The sequence below is a fragment of the Zingiber officinale genome, chromosome 3B (assembly GCF_018446385.1).
Source record: "Zingiber officinale cultivar Zhangliang chromosome 3B, Zo_v1.1, whole genome shotgun sequence".
Classification (NCBI taxonomy): Eukaryota; Viridiplantae; Streptophyta; class Magnoliopsida; order Zingiberales; family Zingiberaceae; genus Zingiber; species Zingiber officinale.
The window spans coordinates 114,990,308-115,010,858 of NC_055991.1; the positions used below are offsets into that span (position 1 = coordinate 114,990,308).

Below are 20,551 nucleotides of genomic sequence, written 5' to 3' on the forward strand. Positions count from 1 at the left end.
CTCTTTTGTGATCTGATAGTGCTAAATATGACTGACTACGATGTCATCCTTGGAATGGACTTCTTGATCAGATACGGTGCCTCCATCGAGTGCCGTAAGCAGAAAGTTGTATTCCAACCTGAAGCAGAAGCACAGTTTGAGTTCGTCGGAGAACCAAAGAGAAAGCCCAAGAAATTTCTCTCAGCTATGAAGGCACAGAGGTTAATGGATTCAGGATGTATGGGATTCTTGGCACATGTAGTCAATACCAGTCAGGACAAGGACCAACAGCTAGCAGAGGTTCGAGTCGTATGTGACTACCCAGCTATTTTCCCTGAAGAGTTACCAGGCTTAGCACCAGACAGGGAGATCGAATTTGAGATAGAGCTCATTCCCGGTACAAATCCTATCTCCAAAGCGCCTTACCACATGGCTCCAGCAGAACTGAAGGAACTTCATGAGCAATTACAGGAGCTGCTTGACAAAGGCTTCATACGCCCTAGTCACTCACCATGGGGAGCGCCTGTATTGTTCGTGAAGAAGAAGGATGGGAGCATGCGCCTGCGTATAGACTACTGGGCATTGAACCAAGTCACAATCAAGAACAGGTATCCTCTTCCCAGAATAGATGACCTGTTTGATCAGCTAAAGGGAGCAGCAGTGTTCTCTAAGATAGACCTCAGATCGGGTTATCATCAGGTGAAGGTCAAAGAAGGGGATATACCTAAGACAACATTCAGGACTAGATACGGACATTACGAGTTCGTAGTCATGCCCTTTGGTGTGACCAATGCTCCAGCTACTTTCATGGACCTCATGAACAGAGTATTCAGGGAATATTTAGATAAGTTTGTCATCGTGTTCATCGATGATATTCTTATCTATTCAGGAACTCAGGAAGAACACACAGAGCACCTGAGAACAGGATTGCAGACCCTTCAGCAGAACCAGTTATATGCCAAGTTCACAAAATGTGAATTTTGGTTAGATCAGGTGTCCTTCCTGGTATCATCTCAAAGGATGGTATCATGGTAGACCCCAGTAAGATAGAATGTGAGCAACTGGAAAAGACCCAAGAACGCCGGTGAGATCGAAGCTTTCGGGATTAGCAAGTTACTACAGGAAATTCGTAGAGGACTTCTCCAGATAGCCTCCCCAGCGGCTCTTACGGAAAAGAAGAAAATTTCGGTGGGACGGATGTGAGAGCAGTTTATTGGTGAAAAGGAGATTGACCGATGCACCTATTCGACTCTACCGAGAAGCAGATAGCTTTGACATATATAGTGATGCCTCGAAGTTGGGACTAGGAGCAGTGCTGATGCAAGATGGCAAGGTGATCGCCTATGCCTCCAGACAACTTAAGGATTATGAGAAGAACTATCCTACTCATGACCTTGAGCTTGCAGCAGTGGTGTTCGCTCTCAAGATTTGGAGACATTACTTGTATGGAGCTCAGTGCAGAGTGTATACAGATCATCAGAGTCTGAAGTACTTCTTCACTCAGAAGGATCTGAATATGCGGCAGCGCAGATGGCTAGAGATGGTTAAGGACTAGGATATAGACATCCTCTACCACCCAGGAAAAGCCAATAGGGTAGCAGACGCCCTTAGCAGAAAGTCCAGTGCTGCCCTATTATCTCTAGCAGCCATGTCACCGCCCCTACAGAAGGAGATCTCAGATTTCGGTCTCGAGCTCATAGTCGGACAGCTCTCTACTATGATATTAGAGCCTACCTTGCTCGGTGACATCCAGACAGCTCAGGAGCAGGATCCTAAAATTCAGAGAATCAAGCAAGGTTTAGCAGAATCAGAAGGTGGAGAGTTCAGAATATCAGATAGCGGGGTGTTGTATTTTGGTGACAGACTATGTGTTCCGGATCAGGAGGAACTACAGAGGAAAATCCTAGACGAGGCTCACAAGACTCCCTATGCGATGCATCCTGGCTCCACCAAAATGTACCAGGACATGAAGAAACGTTTTTGGTGGCCTGGGATGAAGAGAGACATCGCTCGATATGTCAGCACCTGCCTAACCTGTCAGAGGGTTAAGGCAGAACATCAGAGACCAGGAGGAGTTTTGCAGCCCATCCAGATTCCAGAATGGAAATGGGAAGACATTTCTATGGATTTTATAGTGGGATTACCCAGAACCACGAATGGTTTTGATACCATCTGGGTAATAGTCGACAGATTGACTAAATCAGCTCACTTCTTAGCTATCAAGTGTAACGCCCGAAAATTCTCAAACTTGCATTAGAATTATTCTGTGATTTTCTGGAATTTTTAGATATTTTTCCGGAATTTTCCGAGTAGCGGAAGTAGCAAAAATAATTAGAAAACGAAAACGGCCTTAGCGGGAATTGAACCCGAGACCTATGGCTTAGGGATAATGCTAGTAACCAGTTGAACCCAGCAGGGCCGTGCTGAAAGAATGAGGAACCAATTATATTTATATTGGAGTTGGGTTCAATAATCCACTTAATATAAATAGGAAACTTAAAGAGGGTTTGGTTTATTTTAAGATTTTGGTTCGGCAAAATCCCTCTCCACCGAAGCCCTCACGCCAACTCTTCTCCTCTTCATCCTTCTTTCGGCGCCACACCAAGGAAACCCTAGGGTTCCTTCCCTAGGGCCCCAAGGATATTTTCAGGCGACGATTTCAGCACGAGGACGTTTCCCTTCGCGAGTAGAGCATGTGGACGTGAGTAAATCGTCGAAAGGGTCATCTCCACCGGAATTCCAGCGATTAGAATCGTAAGAAACTTCATACAGGAGGTAAGAAACCCCTCACCTGCAGTATAATAGCTCCATTTGGATTGTCTGTGTATTAGTTTAGTTTTATGCAGGTTTTGTCGACATGTAGGGTGTTTTAACCCTCCTCGCAGGTTTAGGGATTTAGTTGAGCGCCTTTAGATGGGCCGGACACGTTTACCCTCTTCAGTTTGGGGTTGTAGACGTTGTCGGGTGCCTAAAGGTGATCTCCCTAATAAAGAGGAGAGTTGGGGCACACTAGGTGTTCGACAAAGTAACTAGATCAGTAAAAAGATGCAACTTAGGCATTTTAATAGCTCAGTTAAATGCATTAGAAGCGTTTAAAACAGCAAATCAGTTTATTTTAGCTTATATGGGACTACGGTCCAATGGGTGGGCTCCCATAGTCGCCTCTAGGTTTAGATAACCTAGCTCTAGGTTCAGATAACATAGAAACAGTAAGTTAAAACAGTTAGCTATATTCAGTATTTTATTTTCAGAGGCACTGTACTGGATCAGATATCCATTGGGTTGGATTCCCACAGTCGTCCCTAGGTTTAGATAACCTAGCTAACCCTACTAAATTCGGGACTTGCAAACCCGGGTCTAGTTAGGGATGCACGCACAGCAAGTACAGTTGTCGGGCCCAAACAACATGATTATGTATTTTCACTTATATCTATTAGCTTTCAAAGTTTATTCAGATATGTGACTATAGCATCAGAACAACACTAGTTTAGCTCAAGTATAGTTTCAGTTTCAGTTCGGTTTCCAGCATAGTTTATTCTAGTTGATGCTATGATATGATTATATGCTTAGTTTATGATGCATGCCATGTTTCAGTGTTTATACCATGTTTCAGTATGCCATGCTTTAATAAGCTCAATGCATGTTTTCAAATAACATGATTTGTAAAGCATATTTGCATCGCTTGCATGTTTTTGTGAGGTAGATGGTTTCTTACTAAGCTTTAAGCTTACAGATACTATTTTTCCTTATACTGCAGATAAAGGTAAAGGAAAGATGGACTAGCAGAGGGAGCTGGAGGACAATGCAAAGGATGGTGTGTGTGGCAGGAACTGGAATAAAAGACCTTGGAGAGTTTAGCAAATTAGAAACTAGTTCTTCCTTAAGACATTTTCTTATACTTTGGTTTTTATGCATTCCTAGTAGTTAAAGGTTATGAGTTGATGAACCATGCTCCATGTCATGTTGGAATGTTAGCTATATGTTATTGGAATGTTTATTATGCATTAGTTAGTGGTTATGTGAGATCTTCGGCACGAATAAGTGCTGAAATCAGAGTGTTAGGTGAAATCAGAACTCTGATCGGACTCCAGACCGATCGGAGCCTGGGCAGTGCCACTGGATCGGTCGGCCGACCGATCCAGACAGATACAGTATGCTACTGTATCCTCCTGGATCGGTCAGACGACCGATCCAGCACGATACAGTAGCGTTCCAGGAAGCTTCAGGTGCCTGGATCGGTCAGCCGACCGATCCAGACATACCTGGATCGGTCTGCCGACCGATCCAGCCACACCTGGATCGGTCAGCCGACCGATCCAGTTGGGAACAAAACGACCGCAGCTCTGATCGATCTGTGGATCGATCGGCAGGTCTGTGAGTAGTTGGGATGTTCAGTTTCTCCTCCTTAGCATATGCACACTAGCAAAGAAGGTCTTTAGACCTTTCTTATCAGTTGTATCCGTCATTAGTAGAGTAAAATTTTAATTAGCCCAGTTTTCCGCACAGTATAGTTTAGCATTATTGTGACGATCGGCCTTACAGCCAGTGATCAGAAGGCGGGTCGTTACATCAAGATATCCTACTCCATGGAACAGCTAGCTCAGTTGTATCTCAAGGAGATCGTTAGATTACATGGAGTCCCACGAACCATTATTTCCAACAGAGATAGCAGATTCACATCACACTTCTGGGAGTGTGTACAGTCAGCTTTGGGCACAAAGTTAAAGTTCAGCACATCTTTCCATCCTCAGACAGATGGTCAAACGGAGCGAGTAAATCAGGTACTCGAAGATATGCTCCGAGCATGTGCCTTAGATTTCAAGGGAAGTTGGTGCAAATATCTGAGTCTAGCAGAATTTGCATACAACAACAGCTATCAGGCCACTATCGGCATGGCACCTTACGAGGCTCTCTATGGGCGGAGGTGTAGATCTCCAATCTGCTGGTATGAGAGTGGTGAACAGAAAGAGCTAGAACTTCAGACAGATCTAGTGGCAGATACCACAGTAGCTATACAGCAGATCCGCCAGAGGATAGAGACAGCTCAGAGCCGCCAGAAAAGCTATGCTGATATACGGCGCAGACCTTTAGAGTTTTCAGTTGGGGATTCAGTGTTTCTCAGAGTAGCTCCCATGAAGGGAGTAATGCGTTTTGGAAAGAAGGGCAAGCTAAGTCCCAGATATGTGGGACCATACCTTATCAGCAAAAGAGTGGGCAAGGTAGTATATGAGCTAGAGCTACCCCAGGAAATGGCAGCTGTCCACAATGTATTTCATGTCTTTATGCTGAAGAAGCATATCCCAGATGCCACCCAGGTGATTGAGCCCCAGTCGGTACAGATCCGTGAAGATCTCAGCTATGACAATCGGCCTATTCAGATAATAGACCGAGCAGTTAAGAAATTACGGAACAAGGAAGTACCATTAGTCAAAGTCATTTGGCACAATCACACAGCAGAAGAGGCAACATGGGAGACAGAAGCCAGCAGGAGACAGAAGTACCCAGAATTATTCTAAGTTCGAGGACGAACTTTTTATAAGGTATGGGGGATTGTAATGCCCGAAAATTCTCAAAACTGCATTAGAAATATTCTATGATTTTTCTGAAATTTTTAGATATTTTTCCGGAATTTTTAGAATAGCGGAAGTAGTAAAAATAATTAGAACCGCAAAATAACTTAGGCGGGAATCGAACCCGGGACCTCTCGGATCCGATAACTTTTAGTTAGCCTTAGTAACCAGATGAACCCAGCAGGGCCGTGCTGAAAGGAAAGGGAATCAATTAAATTTATATTGAAGTTTGGCGAACTAATTCCTAAATATAAATAGGAAAACTATTAAGTGAGGAGATTATTTTGATCGTGACTTTTCCTCCTCAAACCCTCACCCGCCGACCCTCTCCCTTCCTCACCTCTCAACGCCCAAGCCAAGCAGGCCTAGGGTTCCATCCCTAGGGCCATAGGAGCATCTTCCAGTAACATCAAGGATACGAGGACGCTCCTCTCCGCGAGAAGAACGTGTAGACGCGAGAAGAACGCGTAGACGCGAGAAGATCATCGAAGAGATCTCTTCTCCGGGAAACCTAGCGCTTAGATCTGTAAGAAAATCCAAACAGGAGGTAAGAAACCCCTCACCTGCAGTATAAGTAGCTTTCGTTTGATTGCATGCCTTTAGTTTAGCTATATGCAGATTTTTCGGCACCCAGGGTGTGTTTAAACCCTCCTCGCAGATTAGAGATCTAGTTGAGCACCTCTAGATGGGCCAGACACATTGTTCTCCTTCAGTTGGAGGCTCTAGACATTGTCGGGTGCCTAGAGGTGGTCTCCCTATTAGAGGGGAGAGTTGGAGCACCCCAAGTGTTCGACAAAATGATTAGAGTAGCTAAATACTACCTCAGATATTTTTAACAGCTCAGTTAAATGCATTAGTAGCATTTAAATCAGTATATTAGTCTAGTTTCAGCTTACATGGGACTACGGTCCAATGGGTGGGCTCCCACAGTCGCCTCTAGGTTTAGATAACCTAGCTCTAGGTTCAGATAACCTAGAAACAGCAAAATAAACAATTAGTAGCTATATTCAGTATTTTATTTTTAGTGGCACTGTACAGGATTAGATATTCATTGGGTTGGGCTCCCACAGTCGTCCCTAGGTTTAGATAACCTAGTAAACCCTACTAAATGCGGGACTTGCAAACCCGGGTCTAGCTAGGGATGCGCGCATAGCAAGTACAGTTGTCGGGCCCAAACAGCAGCATGATTACTATTTTCACTTATTATGATAATAGCTTTCAAATTCGTAACCTAGTTATGTGAATATAGTTTAAGCTCAGTTTTAGCTCAGTTTTAGTTTTAGTTTCAGTTTAGTTCTCCTAGTTGATACCATGAGATAGCTCCATGCTTAGATTTTATTATGTATGCCATGTTTCAGTATTTATGCCATGTAACTTCAGTATGCCATGCTTTAACAAATTCAGTGCATGTTTTTAAATAGTATTCTTTAAAAACATGTTTGCATCGTTGCATGTTTTAGTGAGGTAGTTGGTTTCTTACTAAGCTTAAAGCTTACAGATACTATTTTCCCTTATACTGCAGATAAAGGTAAAGGGAAGAGGAAGCTGGAGGTCAATGCAGAGATGGTGTGTGTGGCAGGAACCTGGAATGAAGATCCTTAGGAAGTTTAGCAAATTAAGAACTTAGTTTCTTTTCTTAAGACACTTTTATGCATTTCTAGTGGTTTAAATGCTATGAATTAATAAACCTTGCACTATGTCATGTTAGAATGCTAGTTAGTGGATATTAGAATGTTTTCCATGCATTGTATAATTGTTGTGTGAGGTTTTGGCACGAACTAGTGCTGAAATCAGAGTTTCGGTGTGAAATCAGAAACCCAGATCGATCTACGGATCGATCAGAAATGGGGTAGTGCCACTGGATCGGTCAGCTGACCGATCCAGGCGCGAACAGAGAGTTAGCGTCTGTTATGGATCGGTCAGCCGACCGATCCAGATGCGAACAGTGAGTACAGAAGCTCACTGATCGGTCAGCCGACCGATCAGTGAGCCACTGGATCGGTCTGCCGACCGATCAGTGTACTCCTGGATCGGTCGGTAGACCGATCCAGCTGCATACAGAAGCAAATGTAAAATACCGAAAAATAGGTGAATATTAATAAGGGAATTTTCCGGAATTTTTGGAAATTTTTCGGAAATTTTTCGGAGCTCGTACGGACGAGTTAACGGGGATAAAAACGGGGCCCGGAAAAGCCTGTTTAGGCTACCCTGTTTTAATAAGGAAAAGTTTTATTTCCTTTTCCTTTATCTTTTCTTTTTCTTTTTCTTTTTCTCTTATTCTTTTCCCCGTGCTCGACACCTTCTCCGCCCGTTCCTTTTCTCCTTCTTCCTCGCGTCGGTTTCCTCTCCCAAACCCGATCTTCTCCTCATCTCTCTTGGGTGCACATACTCTCCCCTCTGCCGCCGGCGACAAGAGCCGCCTCTCCTCTACTCTGCACAGTGTCGACGCCGGACGGAAGTGCCGCCGGTCTTCCTTGTGTGCCCTAGCGCCGCGGCTTCCTCTGCCCTAGCCCTACCGATCCCCCTTCTCCTCTTCCGAGCGCCGGCAGCCGACCAAGCTCCTTTGCCCTAGCGTCGACAGTCGAGCCCTCTTCGCCGGGAGACCATGTGTCAAGCCGTGCCCTAGTCTCCAGCCGATGTCTCCTCGCTGGCAGTCCGAGTCCCTTCCACCTACGACCACTACAAGAGCTAGCCCACTAGTGTCGAGTTTCCTCTCGCACCTTTGCCAAGATTCCACCATCCAACCTCACTGTGACCTAGCGCTGTCGCCGCATCCTTATCACCTCCGACCAGTGGAGAGGAAGAGCGACTAGTTGAGGGTTGTGGAGCAACAAATACGGCTGAGAGGTATAGGTATCGTGTCTTGTGGATTTGGAATTTTATACGCTGTAGATTTCTTTTTGATCCAGCAACTCACTTTGGGTTCGGACAGGAGCAAGGAATTCCAGCCTAGTCTTTCCCTCTGTTAAATCTCCGGTAGAGAGGAAGAACTTGGCACCGTTGCAGGTAAGACATTTATGGGTATTTGGATTGATTGGGAATGCTGACATAGAGAGTAATAGATCCTTGCAGTGTCGGCAATAGACCGTTGGTAGCAATATTCTTTGGGAAGCAAGTTTTGGCAGCAACTTCTCCGACAGTGAGTTATCGGCTGAGGCATTCAACTCAGGTGAGTTTTGGTTTGAGCTTATTCTTGGGGATGATTTGGTCAAATAGATAAATTAAATTGTTGAATGAGGTTTGAGTTGTTTTAATTGGGAATTTTGAATAATGTGAAAACTCCAAGGTTTGAGTTGACTTGTGGATGTAGTGAAGAGGACTTTTGTAGATAGTTATCCAAATTATATTGTCTTGGGGGTTTGACACGATGTAGAAGAACCCAGTTTATTTTGTTGTTCTTAAGGATTTTTATTTAGCTATTCATTTGAGTTGTAGCTAAATAAAAATGTATATATGTTGGTGACACAGGACCTTGACACGAGACGAGCATCTCGACGTCAGATTTGGACTAGATTTGGATATCTCTTATTGGAGGTGGGTACTTTGACTTATGTCTTTTGATATGCATAATAAAGTGTTTAACATATAGCAAGAATTGTGTTTTTCATTTGATTCGGTTGGTCACTACATGATCTGTTACATGTTGTTTGTTTATTTATTATGCACTGCATGTTATTATTTATCTGACCATACATGCTTTCGGTAGTGACCCAACCATATGATACATCATGTTCAGGACCTAGGGTTTATATGATACCCTATCTGTTTGTGTACCTTCCATCTGATACATTGACTTGTAGTACACCTTTTATTTATGTATGGATCTTGCTATGCTATTCATGAGATTGCCATGCTTAGTATCATGCATCATGTTTGCATGCTGTGCGATTGTCGGCTCCACTATGGTTGAGTCCATCGCCAGTTACATGTACTGCACACACCACCACCCATGGATTAGTGGTATATCAGACAGGTGTGTGGCGGTTCTGCTGTTTGGCTCCGTTGGTCTGAGGACTCAGCGTGGTAGCCGGCAGTCAGTTCCGCTCTGTTTGGCTCCATTGGCATTTAGTGTAGCAGCGTGGTAGCTGGCAGATGGTGGACTCTGTTTGGCTCCGTTGGTCAGGAGAATCAGCGTGGTAGCCGGCAGAGATATCCTCCCCGTCATTGTGTACCGGGAGATGAGAGCATTGAGCTCCCCCATTTATGATTTGGGGACAGAGGACAGGAGTACTCCGACAGCATTCCGTCCACTTAGTCGCTCTGCAGGAGCAGTGATGTCAGAGTGCACGGTCACCATATGCATTTATTGCATTTATTGTTATGATTCTGCACTTATTTGCTGCATTTGTATGGATGCATTTGATTAACATGCATACGGATTATGATTTCTTGATCTGACGACCTGTTACCTTTGTACCTTGATCCCGGTTAGTACAGTTATCTCCTGATTTCGTTTCAGTTGCATTTATTCCTACTCGTATTCAGGAGACTGTACGCATGATTAGTGTTGTCTGTTATTTGTTTTATTATGCATATCAGTTGTACCTGCTGAGTGTTGGACTCACCCCGCCTCCATTGTTGATATTTCCAGGTTGAGGCTGTCCGGAGCAGTTCCAGTCGCTGGCCCCCCATCTGCACGTAGAGCCAGTTCTCTACTAGTTCGTTATTTGTTTTATTTTGGCCTTTTTCTATATCAGACTTTGTTTTAGTCTTGTTTTGGATTTTACATATGGATATTGTATGAATCCTTCCGTTTTATGGACTTTTGGTATGATTTGGATTTTTATTCTACTATATGCCTGCTTGGACGGCAGAAGAGGTGAGTTCGTCGGATTTGAGTTTTACGAGTGTAGTTGAGTAGGGTGGATTTCGAGTCAGAGTCCTATTGTTATTGATTACTATTATTAACTGCGTGGTTGTGACAGCCAGAGGCTGAATATCTTTATAAACTGCGTGGTGTTTGTTTTTATTTTTGTTATCATTCCAGCCGCCTGTGGCTGATGTATATGTGATATGTAGAAAGTTTCATATTGTCCGCCGTACAGGGGAGATGCTGCCGAAATTTCTTCGGACAGAGACTCCTCTGGGGCGTGACAGCAAATGTATTTATGGATCGGTCAGCCGACCGATCCAGAGCTTCTCTCCGTGCCAGTATCAAGCTGGATCGATCGCTGGATCGATCCGACAGCCCAATCGATTCATGGATCGATTGAAATGCCTAATTACAGCTAGCAGGACATCCGAGAGGTATAGATTATCTTCCCTAGCATGTGTACAACTCCTAGGTACACCTAGAATATTAAGTTCAGATTTTACAGTAATCAGTTTAGTAAAATTTTAATCAATCCAGATTTCCGCAATAGTAATTTAGCACAGCATAATGTAGCGATCGACCTTACAGCCTAGTCAGTAGAAGGCGGGTCGTTACAGTAATAACTAGATTCACGATGGAATATGAGTTTGTAGCTCTTGACAAATGTGGTGAAGAGGCTAAATGACTACGATAATTCTTAGAAGATATTCTGAGATGGCCGAAATTGGTGTCGACAATTTGCATACATTGCGATAGTCTATCAATAATTGGCTGGGCATAGAGTCATCTGTATAATGGTAAGTCTAGACATATATGTCGTAGACATAATACCATTAGACAATTACTCTCCATGAGAGTTATCACTGTTGACTATGTGAAGTCAAAGGATAACCTAGCGGATCCAATAACTAAAGGATTAAATTAAGAGTTAGTTGCAAGCTCATCACGAGGAATGAGTTTGATGTTGTTATTAGCGATCAATGTAGAGGACACCCAACCTATGCTGACTGGAGATCCCAAGAATTAGGTTCAAAGGGATAACCAATTTGCACTGATTAGACATATTGTGAGGGATAACCCAATAAAATATTGACCGGACCAGGTAAGCCGATGTACTTTTAATAATCAAGAAGAATAGATGACTACTCTCGAGGGTCACCTATGTGAGAAAGAAGTGAGGCCGCTTCAAAGAGAATTGGAGGCACAGCTCTTAGAGCTTCTCATAGAACCAGACGTGTTTATGGTCAAGAACAAACACACTCATGAGAACTGAATTGTATTAAGAAGAGTTACAGGTGTTCAAGGACATTATGTCTACTATCAACCAGTATGCAAACATATCTTCCCAAGGGAAGGTTCAAAGGGTAAAACCTACTTATCTTATACTTGACTCAACTACTGAATGTTAGCACATACACTGTATTTCATTCATGTAGGGGATTGTTGAAAATGTGAATTGAATAAAGAGGAGGAGACGAAGAGACTCTATTGTGCATGGGTTTTTAGTCCCACATTAGAAGTCTCTAGGCTTTATTGTTGGTTTAAATTATGACATATGTATTGATGTTGTAAACATATGCATGGGTAGAGACTCTATCACGTGTGGGTGCGTAGGGGTGGGTGCAAATCCAGGGCCTGAATTTGTACTGAACTAAGTTGACTCGTGTGCAAGTATGACCTGCGCGCGTTGAATGCAGACCGGTCGAGGTAAAATTTGCCTACAAGAATGAACCAATGTTTTGCCACCGAATCTCTTTTTGCTACCTACTCAAGAGTGTAACGTAAACATTAATATACAATTAATGGCGATTCCGTAACGTCTCGACATTAATGGCGACATTAACTCATTAATGGTGACTTTGTAACGTCTCGACATTAATGGAGACATTAAACCCATTAATAATGATTCTGTAATATCTCAACATTAATGAAGATATTAAACCCATTAATGACGACATTAAACTCAACATTAAATGACCATAATTTGGTCATTCATTGCAAGCAAGGTGGGAACTCCTATATAAGGAGGTTGGATCTTGAGCAAAGGAGACAGCAGCGGAAGATAAGTGAAAGAGAGAGCAAGAAGAAAACCTCTGTCCATCCGTGTTCTTCCACAAAAACTCTCCTAGACGTGAAGTCGTTCGGCTGAACTACTCGTGATAGTACTCAGGTGCATTCTCAGTTTGCCACGAACAATTAGTACTTGATTGTGTGCATGGTTTTGTCGTTGTGTCTTGGAAAACAGACGACCTGAGAGAATCTCGAAACACAATTGGAGGTGGGGTGAATATGTTTCAAGGAAACTACATTGAGCACAAACCTCAGTATCTTACTCAGCGAATTCCCTTCTCGACTAGGCGATCAACTCCTGATTCTGCTATTCACCACATCAACTCCACAACTTGGACCACCAAAAGCTTGGTAGAACCAGCCCCGTTGGCAGTCTGAGATTATTCGCTTAGGTTATCTCAATAGATAAGTTAGAATTGATTTTGTGTAATTCAATTCAGTAATTTTTCTCAATATCTCCGACAACATATTGTCCAACACATATGGCTTTAGCAACTAAAGAAGTATAATTTCCTAGTCCACCAGGCTTATTCCTTGTTTGGGTACTAATGAATGCATGACTTAAAACCCATAGTGGTGTTTAAGGTTTGCTTCACCTATCACTAAAATGGTTGCATCAAATGCACAACTGTTTCCTTTTAGATAATATACACTTTAATTGCATCTGCATATAATTTTTGCTACATCTCAACTTCCATGACTGTTCGTCGGTCTGTATTTGCTAAATTTATAATTTTGAGTATGATTTTTCATTCTCTCCTGAGACCTGGGTTGTTAAAAGTGCGGCCGAGGCGTAAGGCACACAAGGCACCGACAAAACCGCCTTATCCCATGCAAGGTTGGCATTGTTCATCAGGCACGCGCTTGGACGCGCCTAGGGTGCCTTCGCACCTCAACAGAGGCACGACCGAGGCGGACGAGGCGTGATCATGAACGTGAACCATTTTTAGATTTTTAACCAAAAAAAACATTTCAAGCCAATTTGGTTTGAAATAAGGGCACGGAGAGGAGAAGAAAAGGATAACAGGGAAGAAGGAAAGAATGCAAGAAGAAGAAGAAACTTGAATTTGAAGAAGAGTCGCATTGTCACCTAGGTATTCCCTCCACCGCCACCGTTGTTGAGTCTCACAGTCACCCAGGTATGTGTTTTTTCCTTCTTCTTCTTCTGTAATCTTCTTCTTCGCTTCTTCTGTTATTTTTTTTATTCTTCTTTCTCTTCTTCATTTTCACTGTTCAATTTTTCTTCATTTTTTTATCTTCTTCTTTTCTTCTTTTTGTTTTGTGTTCTAGTATCTTCTTTTCTTCCACTTTTTCTTTTTTTTTTCTTATTTTTTTATGTGTTCTGGTATCTTTTTTTCTTCCTCTTTTTTCTTCTTGTCGACAGCAAAACTACTGTCCGATTTTGCTGTTGTCCCATTTTTTATTTTGTTTGGGTCCTATTTTTTCTTCTTTTTTTCATGTTTTTCTTTTTGTTTTCGATTTTCTATTGCTGATACTGTAAAATTGTTTTCTGATTTTTTATTTTGTTTTTGGTCTTGTTTTTTCTTTTTTTTCCTTGTTTTTCAATTACTGGTACTAGTGGTACAGTACATTTCTATTGTTAGTGCCTAGTATAGTACTTTTCCATTAAAGTACCTTTATTTTATTTTTAATTTTTCAGGTTATTTTCTTGTTCAATTATCATAGAAGGTAGTAGTGATACTCCAACATATATATCAAAAGATCCGGGATGGAATTATTTTTAATGAATTAATCTGCATAACAGAAATGATTTGATTTGTAACTTTTGCCAAAAAATTATAAAAGGGGTATCTATTGTGCAAAACAACATCTTGTTGGGGTTTTTTTGAAATACTAAGACTTGCAAATGATGTCAAATTAAAAATTTCATGGAGAAAAAGACGGAGAAAAGTAATCTTTCTAAACTTGTGACATTGGACTTTGAGGATGTAGACCCTCTTGGTGATGATATTGATATGGATGATATTGTAGCTAAAGTTGTGCCGCCTATAAGTACAAGTACAAGTTCTAGATCAGTGAATATGCAAAAAAAAGACCAAGACAAATGGGTCCAATGGATATGTATTTTGCTCTTAATGTGAAAAAAATGTTGAAAGTAGAAAGGGTAAAGAAAGACAAACTACAATAAATGAGGTATACAAGAAAGAATTGAGGGAAAAAGCTTGTATGACCATAACTGAGTGGATGTATGATGCGGCAATTCCTTTTAATGTCATTAACTATTCAAGCTTCAAAAGGATGTTGGACTTGGTTGACCAATATGGTGTAGGTCTAAAAGGACCTAGTTATGATGAGGTGCGGGTTCCTTTTCTAAAAAAGGTTGTTGATAGTGCGACAAATGATTACATTAAGTTGTGTGAAACAGAATGAGCCAAGTATAGTTGTAGTTTAATGGCAGATGGGTGGATAGACAAAAGACAGAGGACATTGATTAATTTTTTAGTGAATCCTCCTAAAGGTTCAGTTTTTATCTAATCAGTTGATGCTTCTGATTATACAAAAACCGGAGAGAAAATATTTTAGTTGCTTGATCGATTTATGGAGCGTGTATGAGAAGCAAATGTTGTTCAAGTTGTTACGAATAATGCAAGTAACAATGTGCTTGCTGGTAAGAATTTATTTAATTTTTTATTATCATTATGCTTTTTCTTATATATGTTAAACTTATCTAGATTTCTAACTTCTTTTGTAGGAAAATTATTGGAAGCAAAAAGGCCACACTTATATTGGACTCTTTGTGCTACTCACTGCGTCTACTTGATCTTAGAAGATATTGGGAAATTGCCTGATTTTAAAACAACATTAAAGAAGGTAATGAGTGTGAATGCTTACATTTATGTTCGCCCCGATATGATAAATATGTTGAGGCAATTCACAAGACAAAAGGAGTTTTGTTAGGCGGATGTCACAAGATTTGCTACTGCTTTTCTCACTCTTGAAAGGATGCACCTACAAAAGCAAAATTTAAGAAAAATGTTCATTTCAAAGGATTGGACAGAGAGTAAATGGGCAAAAGAAGCAGCGGGAAAGAAGGTAGCTAAAATCATCATGACACTTAGATTTTGTAGCAGTATTGTGCATATTTTAAAGATATATGACCCTTTAGTCCATGTTCTAAGACTGGTTGATGGCGAAAGAAAACTTGCAATGGGCTATATTTATGAAGCTATGAATAGGACAAAAGAAACAATTATGAAGGCCTTTAAGGAGAAAGAAGAGAAATACAAAGAAGTGTTTGAGATCATTGATAGATGGTAATGCCAACTTCATTGGCCTCTGCATGCTGCAAGACATTATTTGAATCTAGAATATGTTTATTCATACACAGATTCAAATATCTGTGGAGAAGTGGTGAATGGTTTGTTTGAAACTATGGAGAGATTCGTTTTAAACGCTGCTGAGCAAGATAAAATCACTACCCAGATCTTTATATATTGAAAGGCAGAAGGGATATTTGGGAGGAATGTAACAATTAGACATAGAATAGTATTATCTCCAGTAGAATGGTGAGAATGCTACGGAGCAAGTACCCCAGAATTGTAAAAGTTTGCTATTAAAGTGCTTAGCCTTACTTATAGTGCTTCCGGCTGTGAGCACAATTGACATGTATTTGAGCAGGTATGTAATAAATATAAATGCATAATATTATTAGTATGTTATTTTATAAGTAGAAAATATTCTTTGCTATCTTATTATACGTATTGTGATTTTTGACATTTTGTAGATTCATAGAAAGAAAAGGAATAGGCTAGCTCAACATCACTTAAATGATTGGTATTTGTGAAATACAATTGTGCCTTAAAACTTCAGTATGATGCCCGTGATAAGATTGACTCCCATCTTTTTGACAGATATTGATGACAATAATGAACGGTTGATGGATAGAATGGATGGAGAAAGTGATAATGAAGAAGATGAGTTGATTTTTGATGGTGATGACTTGACATGGGATGTCATTGCTAGGGCTAGTAGAGCTGAAGAACCTGAATATTGTACTAGAGGAAAAAATATTACATCCATGACCTCTAGTTCACATGTTAAGCCTAAACAAGTCAAAAAGGGAAATACATCTTCCTCTATGAGATACTCATCTCTAAGACTTAGAGATGAAGAAGAAGAAGAAGAAGAAGAAATTGAATTTGAAGAAGAAGAAGATAAAGAAGAAGAAGAAGAATACAATGAGGATGATCTTGAGTTTGATAATTAATTTGACTTATTAAACTTGTTTTGATGAACTTCGTTAGTTTAGATTAGAAAGTTGAAACTTGAAAGTTTGAAATTTTTATTAATTTTATCATGGTGTTATTTTACTTGTCATATTTGATATTTGTGTGTGTGGAGTATTAATAGTTATCATATTTGATATATTATATGAGTATGAGTGTGTCAGTAGTTTAGTAATCAACCTTATGTTCAAGAGGCGCGTGCCTCAGGTTCTAGGAGCCCTTTGCACCTCGGTACGCCTCGGGCTCTAGGAGCCTTTTGCGCCTCAGTGCACCTCGCGCCTCTAATAACACTGCCTGAGGCATGTTGTGTTCAAGGGAAATGAATGATGGTTATTGTTATGAATAAAGATAAATCTTTGTAATCGGGTAAAAAAAAGTGTATACCATTGCATAAACCTAAGTAGATTTTCTTGGATTTGTCTCTTTTAAGTGATTCAGTTTAATCTTCTATATTCTCTTTTTTAATAAAGAACTGATTAAAAGTTTATAGGAGCTAGAATTTTGTCTAATTTACTTAATTCTTTTTATTTGCTACATCACCAAAGTTTGTTTGTAGGTATTTATTGTTGCATACTAAAATAGTTTTGATGCAGGCTGAGATTGAAAAGGTGAAGAAAAGGAGAAAAGACGGGAAGAATGGTATTTTATAAGAGCTACAATTTTAATTCCATTGCTAAATACCTTAGCGATCTAAAATATTACGACCAAATTTCGGTCGCTAATCCATACTTTTCTTGTAGTATAAAGCAATAATAGAGAAGTGAAATCAAAGGAATAAGTGGAATGAGTTAAGAGTGAATATGGTAGCTACAAGAAATTATTAAAATAACGATGAAATATTAGTGACGAATTAACGGTTCGTAGCTAAAAGCATTATTAGCGATGAAATAATAGATCGGCTCAAAAACTCAAATTATTAGCGACAATTTTAATAATTCATTGCAAATAATCAAATTATTAGCGACAGTTCTAATAATTCATTGCTACTAATTTATTAGGGCATCAGCCAAAAAAAAATATTGGCAATAAAATTTGGAATTATTTGTCATTAACATTTACGTATATTAGTGACAAATTTAATTAAATTCATCACTAATATTTACGTCAAGGTCCAACTACGAGCTTTTTATCTGCAACAACTTAAATATACGCTATTGGAGTTGGCACCAGACTTGCCCTCCAATGGATCCTCGTTAAGGGATTTATATTGTACTCATTCCAATTACCAAACTCAAAGAGCCCGATATTGTTATTTATTGTCACTACCTCCCCATGTTAGGATTGGGTAATTTGTACGTCTGCTCCCTTCCTTGGATGTGGTAGTCATTTCTTAGGCTCCCTCTCCGGAATCGAACCCTAATTCTCCGTTACCTGTCACCACCATGGTAGGTAACTATCCTACCATCGAAAATTGATAGGGCGATGAATTTAATTACATTCATTGCTAATATATGTTAGGAGCGAACTTAATTAACTTCATCGCTAATATTTATGTATTTTAGTGACAAATTTAATTAAATTCGTCGCTAAAATACCTAAAAAACCCTGTCGAGTAGAGGAAGATTTAGGGTTTTTCTCCTTCGGTGATTCCTTCTCCTGCTCCAGTGATTCTTCTTCCTAGTGATTGTTCTCTCTCTTGCTTTGACCTGATGCTATTCCGACCACTCCTCAGAATCTTTTCTCCCCGATTATGGTAGAAACTCTTCATATAGTATTTTAAATATTTTTAATCATAATTTTAGGTTTATTTTGATACTTAGATAATAATTTTAGGAATATTTTGATACTTATATGATGAATTTAGGACTATTTTGATGCTTAGATGATAATTTTTGGATTATTTTGATTTGTAGAAGATAATTTTAGGGTTTATGCTTAGATGATAATTGTTTAGTTATTTTGATGTGATTAATTAATTTAAGTTATTTAAGTTGCTTAATTAATTTCATTGAAAGTTATCATCATACTTATTCATAAGATTCTTTTTATATATTTAATCAGGTTTTATACACATGGATAAAAGTTGAATAACAATTGAGAATCGGATTAGCCATATATATAGAAATGAGTTAAATCAATTTTTAAATGTGGCAGAGAATAAATTTGAATTTATTCAAAATTTGTTGTCCATGTCAAAAGTGTGGCAATTTATTTAAATATGATTTTCGAGGACATCTTTATAAATGGATATTTGATAAATTATACAATGATTGGCAGAGAATAAATTTGAATTTATTCAAAATTTGTTGTCTATGTCAAAAGTGTGGCAATTTATTTAAATATGATTTCCGAGGACATCTTTATAAATGGATATTTGATAAATTATACAACGATTTGAAACTTTTTTGGAGAAGTTGCTACATCATTTATTAATATAAATATTGTCAATGAAGAGGAACATGATTGTGATTTTGAAGAACATGATTTTCAAGACATGTTTACTGATTTAAGAAATACAAAAACTATCAACATAGTGAGCTTCAATTAGATGACATTAATGAAAACATGAATATAAATGATATTAGTGGAAGTTATATCTCAATGTTTGATAAAGGACAAAAAGAGTTGTATCATACATACTAATTTATCGATATTCAATTTTTTTTTGTCAAGTTAATGCATGTGAAGGTGTTAAATGGCTGGAGTAACAAATCTTTTGATATGTACTTTAGTTATTGCAAGAGACATTTCCCAAACCGAATGTGATTTCAAACTCTCATTATGAAGTAAAAAAATTATTAAAAGAGTTAGCATAGACATATGAGAAGATACATGTATGTAAGAATAATTGTTTATTATTTTGGGGTGAGCACGAAAATAAGGATACATATCCAGTTTGTAAGGAGATCGAATACAAGTATGATGGGATGAATGGGAAAAAGAATACTAAGAAAATTCTTTAATATTTTCCTTTAAAGCCCAGACTTAACGATTGAAACAAGTGACATATTAAGACACCTAATAGATAGTGAATCATGGAAAGAATTTGACATATCACATGAAATATTGGCTTGTGATCCACAAAATATTCGCTTAGGGTTTGCTACTAACAGTTTTAATATGAATTTTCCACCATGGAAAATAATGAAGTCATTGTACTTGATTATGCCTCTTTTAATTCCTGAGCTTAAAACACTTAGGAAAGATATAGATGTATACTTACAACCTTTAATCATCAAACTGAAGGAGCTATGTGATGATGGAGTTGAAGCATGTAATACATCGAACAATTATTTCAATTACATGCTTTCATGATGTGGACTATTCATGATTTTCTAGCATATAGAATAGTATTTAGATGGGGCACAAAGAGTTATAAAGCATGTCCAGTGTATCTTGATGAAACTAAATCTAAAAAATTATGGAGTAAAATATATTACACGTCACCGTCGATTCTTAAATGCGCAATTCCCATAGCGTAGAAATAAGAATTTTAATGGAAATGTTGAACAAGAAGGACCACCACGAAGATTTAGTGGTTATGAGATTTTAGCACAGTTAGATGCATTACCCTAGGTGACATTCAGTAAGCATCCTACATTAAGTAAAAAGTAGCAACGATCTTTGGATTATACAAGTTGGGTAAACAGTCTATATTTTGGAGTTAAAGTATTGACCATATTTAAAGTTGAGACACAATTTACATGTGATGCACATTGATTATGATGCTTTGGTTGACACATTAATAAATATAGATGGAAAGTTAAAGGATACATTTAAAGTAAGGTTAGACTTACAGGATATGAGAATTAGAAGTGAATTACATTTAAAGAAAGTAGGAGACAAATTTAGAAAATTATATGCAAGTTACATGTTGACATTGGAAGAAAGTTATAAATTTTGTCAAATTTTAAATTATGTGAAGTTCCTTA

At 39.1% G+C, this 20,551-nt stretch overlaps 1 long non-coding RNA gene across 2 annotated transcripts in view; it reads right to left on the reverse strand.

Annotated features, from left to right (window-relative positions):
- Positions 1–20,551, reverse strand: part of LOC121967344 — a 48,123-nt gene that overhangs the window by 10,862 nt on the left and 16,710 nt on the right. Inside the window, exon 3 of one of the 2 annotated variants that reach the window (XR_006107716.1) lies at positions 15,286–15,402. The exons of the other annotated variant lie outside the window; for it this stretch is intronic. This is a non-coding gene — a long non-coding RNA (uncharacterized LOC121967344). The remainder of the gene's footprint in view (positions 1–15,285; positions 15,403–20,551) is intronic. 2 annotated transcript variants of the gene reach the window in all.